This window comes from Gadus morhua, chromosome 2 (assembly GCF_902167405.1).
Source record: "Gadus morhua chromosome 2, gadMor3.0, whole genome shotgun sequence".
NCBI lineage: Eukaryota > Metazoa > Chordata > Actinopteri > Gadiformes > Gadidae > Gadus > Gadus morhua.
In genome coordinates this window covers 3,376,190-3,381,189 of record NC_044049.1, presented here as the reverse complement: position 1 = coordinate 3,381,189, position 5,000 = coordinate 3,376,190, and the positions used below count along the sequence as shown (strand labels likewise).

General features: G+C 50.0%; 1 protein-coding gene across 1 annotated transcript in view; it reads left to right on the top strand.

Annotated features, from left to right (window-relative positions):
- LOC115533831 (cAMP-dependent protein kinase type I-beta regulatory subunit) overlaps positions 1 to 1,000 on the top strand; it is a 33,689-nt gene extending 32,689 nt beyond the window's left edge. The window contains exon 7 of the mRNA XM_030344379.1: positions 1 to 1,000. This exon is cut by the window's left edge and continues 836 nt beyond it. The gene's annotated coding sequence lies outside the window, so the exon portion shown is untranslated.
- The last annotated feature ends 4,000 nt before the right edge of the window (positions 1,001 to 5,000 follow it).

The window sequence follows — 5,000 nt, the reverse complement described above, 5'->3', positions numbered from 1 at the left end:
TAGATGTAGACGTTCTATCGATGTATTATTGGCGGATTTTCAATGCTTTCTAACTGTGCTTTTACTGCTCTTATCGATAGAGGGTTCATTTCCGAGAGAGGCCGTTTCATCTGAAAGTACGGATGTTACGACGTGGAGCGCCATGTGAGGAGTGAGGAGTGACATTAAGTCTTTTGAATATTGATCTCTTATTCCAGTGAAGGTTGCGTCCAAATCTGTCCGCTGGCAAAGTAGTGTTAGTTTGCAGTTGACAAGTTGGGCACCGCACACACAGAAACACACTTACCCATGCATACATACATACACGCACACACACATGCACATGCACACGCGAGCACACACACGCACACGTACACACGCACACATAATTACCATCACTTCCACACACACATACTTACATATTGTCTATTATTAAACAATACAAAAGATGCGAACGTTACACACAAAAACGCAAACACACACACAAACACCAACACACACACACACGTACACAATTTCCCTCCACTGTCTCAGGACCATGTAACATTAAGTTGATAAGGAGGCTTTTCTAGCTGATTGGGGCGTTTGTCTGACTGGGTGAGAGAAATCTCGTACCTAAGCCTGGGACACGAAGTAGTTTCAGTTGCTCTCGAGAGATAGCGTTCACATTTCTAACCCAAGTCAGAGAAAGAGATAAACAACTGTACTTTCCTTTGATCTCCTGTTATCTATTTTCAAAGTTGCACAACCAAACTGATATGTATAATGTATCTCTCTCTCTCTCTCTCTCTCTCTCTCTCTCTCTCTCTCTCTCTCTCTCTCTCTCTCTCTCTCTCTCTCTCTCTCTCTCTCTCTCTCTCTCTCTCTCTCTCTCTTTCTCTCTCTCTCTCTCTCTCCCCCTCTCTCTCTCTCTCTCTCTCCCCCTCCCTCCCTCCCTCTTACTCTTGTTTTCTATCTCAATGTACCTCCCTCTTTTAACGTATTTGAGCAAATAAATGACCAGCGTCTTAGTCTACCGGATTGAAGTTGTCGTCGTCGTCTTTGTCCCACGACTAAAGTCTGTGAGGCAGTCACCAACACCTACCTCCCTTCTCCTCTCCTTCAGTTTCACGTCAGATTATCATCTGAAGTCGGGTGGCAGACATGCTAAGATCTGGGTGAACGGTGAGTTTCACTTCAGTCCGCTTCCTGTTTGTTTCAACCAATCACGTCGCTGGCAGCGGGGACCATTGAGTGTAAGTGGCTGTAAAAGCCAGGGTACTTAGGCAATTATCGTTTTATAATTATTTGTCATATCTTTTTTTAATTCTCTACATTCCCATAGCAATCAATAATTAAATCAAGTTACCCACTCAAGCTTCAAAAGCATACTACAACTGCCACTTGTCCAGCACTGGTAAGATTTAATTAAAAGTTTCTGTAAAGGTTTTAAATCAACACTGTTTTGATTACTGTAGAAATGTTCAATTAAATCGCCTCTTTCAACTGGCGCGACGGCAGGTAGAATATCTGTGGAACCAAACTGGAAATCAGGCCGTACTCCGCCCCTCTCAGCCCTGGTTTGCTGCCCAGGTTATGCCCCACCCCCCCGCACACACACACACACACACACACACACACCCCAGAAGTTCTGCTAGGACATAGCAGGACTGTATGACCTGAGATTACCTTCAACGGGCTCCTCCATCATGCCCACATTCCAGCGATCCAACTTTATAATCACATTCCTCGCTCTTGCTCTATTGTCATCACACAGCTTTTTCTCCCGTCCTCCCTCCCTTCATTCCTTCTTCTCTTTCCTCCCTTAAGGCTGCCTTAGGGCTCCTTAAGTTTCCCTTAAGGATTTGGCCGGGTTTTTAAGACCCCAGGTCAAATGTTGAGCCTGTCTATGTCGTGATGTAATCATTCTTGATTTCTGTTCAACTCACAACATAGACAATGCCAACAATTAACCCGGGATGTGGGCCAATCGGCTAAATCCTTTAATGCTTATTGCTAAATCAACTGAGGAATGTGTCAAATGCCCATTTAGACCAACCCTCCACCTCTATCACATACACACACACACACACACACACACACACACACACACACACACACACACACAGTCACAAAGTCGCAAACACACACACACACACACACACACAGTCACAAAGTCGCAAACACACACACACACACACACACACACACACAGTTCTTTATACTGATGCCAAATACGTACGTGCAATTGTGCATGCTGGTCTTATAATTGCACCCAACTAATTCTCCCTTAATCGTTGAGAATGTTTATGTTGGAGGTTTCTATAGGACCTCCCACCTCACACTTGCATTTCATACACATTTTAGCCATAGAGCCCCTTTGAGTCCACTTCCACCTTTGTCCTGTCCCAATTCAGAATGGAATCTAGTGGGTCGGCTACAAATAAGATCAAGTGTACAAAATACCTTGACGGCAACAATCTTGCCAACAGCATCAAGTATTCCACGCTCACTCGCCCTCACTCTCTCTCTCGCTTTCTCTCTCTCTTGCTCTCGCTCTCTTATCTCCCTCTCTCTCTCTCTCTCTCTCTCTCTCTCTGCTCCCTCTCTCTCGCTCCCTCTCACTCTCCCTGTTCCTCCCTCTCTCCCTCTCTCTCTCGCTCCCTCTCACTCTCTGTTCCTCCCTCTCTCTCTCTCTCTCTCTCTCTCTCTCTCTCTCTCTCTCTCTCTCTCTCTCTCTCTCTCTCTCTCTCTCTCTCTCTGCTCCCTCTCTCTCTCGCTCCCTCTCACTCTCCCTGTTCCTCCCTCTCTCCCTCTCTCTCTCTCTCTCTCTCTCTCACTCCCTTTCTCTCTCTCGCTCGCTCCTCGTACACCGGTTCCATTTCAGTTCTTTCCTCACCCGTGGACTCACCCGTGGACTCACCTGTGGGCTATGGGCTCACCTGTGGCCTCCCCTCTCACCTGTGCCCTCACCTGTGGCCTCACCTGTGCCCTCACCTGTGGCCTCCCCTCTCACCTGTGGCCTCACCTGTGCCCTCACCTGTGGCCTCACCTGTGCGTGCGAGCCGGCCCGCACGTATCTGAGCACCTGGCCGGTTGCTGGGGCCTCAACAAAGGCCCCGTGGGTGGGCCCTGGCTGGGCTGGAGCTGGCCCTGCCACCTGGGGCAGTGAGATGAAGCATGCTTGACACGGTGGCACCGCGCCAACTCACTATCAAGAGCGCACCGAGGACAAACACACACACACACACACACACACACACACACACACACACACATAGGCCGTGACCACCTGTTATTGCAGGTCACAGAGTTCAGGATTAAGCTCCTATGCCGTAACTTAGTCCCGAAGTGGGTTTACAGCTCCAACTGCACCACTCTGTTCCCCAGACTTTGGGACCGACGGGGCTTCAGCGGGGCTGATCTGCCGGGATACATTTACCGCGCCGCTGCCAACAATTAACAGCAACACATGGAAATTGTTGCGGTTGGTTTAACGATGAAACATTTCTGTCGGTGGTCTCATGGCATCAAGGGGGGAAGGCCGGTGAATGTCTCACATTATAATATATATATATTTATCTTTTTATTTTTTTTATTGTCGTTATTTATTTATATTGATCATTGGTGGCCATGGCTACAGGATACGTTCAGCTGTAGGGTAAAGTCAAATTTATTTGTATAGCACAGTATCAAACACAGTGGTTGTTCAAAGTGCTTTAAAATAAATAAATTATAATAGAATGAAATATGTCTATATATAAATCAACAAATAAAAAAAGAACAAAACAAAACCAGACTAATTAAAAGCAATAGTAAATAAATGGGTCTTTCATTTATTTTTTAAATAACTTAAGAAGTTAGTACGTGTTGGGGGGTAAGAGGCGACGGCTCTGCAGGGTAAGGCAGGGATTGAGGCTCAGCGGGGGAGACCTAGTGGGGGAGACGTAGCGGGGGAGGGTACGATCTCTCATTAGCTCTCCCCCGCCGCCAGGCAGCCGCCAGCCTCCCGGTGCCACCCGGCAGAACCGCTTCCCACAGCTCCCAGCGCCGCCTCCCAGCTCCCAGCGCCGCCTCCCAGCTCCCAGCGCCGCCTCCCAGCGCGCACGCCTCCTCTCTCTCTCTCGCTGTCTCTCTCTCTCTCGTTCTCTCTCTCTCGTTCTCTCTCTCTCTCTCTCTCTCTCTCTCCCACCTCTCTCTCTCTCTCTCTCTCTCTCTCTCTCTCTCTCTCTCTCTCTCTCTCTCTCTCTCTCTCTCTCTCTCTCTCTCTCTCGTTCTCCCTCTCTCTCTCTCTCTCTCTCTCTCTCTCTCTCTCTCTCTCGTTCTCCCTCTCTCTCTCTCTCTCTCGTTCTCTCTCTCTCTCTCTCTCTCTCTCCCACCACTCTCTCTCTCTCTCTCTCTCTCTCTCTCTCTCTCTCTCTCTCTCTCTCCCACCACTCTCTCTCTCTCTCTCTCTCTCTCTCTCTCTCTCTCTCTCTCACCCCATCTCTCTCTCCCCCTCTCTCTCTCTCACGCTATTCGGCTGTTTCCTGCCCTCTTTGGTTCTCACCCTCCTTCACTCCCCCCCTCACTGCACCTCCCCCCCCCCCCCACCCCCCCCCCCCCCCCCCTCACATGCCTACACGGTCGTCTTCGGTTTGAGTGACGGCTGCGGCCGGCCACACGGCACACTCCCTCAGCGGCGGCGAACCCTCCTTCCTACGACTGGCCGGTCGTCATGACGCCCGCAACATGGCCTCTCTCTCACCCTCCTCTTTCCTCCTCCTCCTCTTCATCATCTCCATTTCCTCTTCCTCCTCCTCGTCTCCAAGGCGGGCCTCCGGGAGTGAGTGTGGGCGTGGCCTATGCGGTCCTATAAGGACACTCTGGAGGGTGGCTCGTCTGATGCCGGCCCCCAGTGCCCTGCCGAGGCATTCCTGCAAGGGGGAGAGGGAAGGGGGGAGAGAGCGGGAGAAAAAGGGGGGAGAGGAGTTTCCGATACACCGCCCTGGGGTTCTGTGTGCACTTGTCAGAGAAAACAAACAAAGCTGAACTCTCCTGTG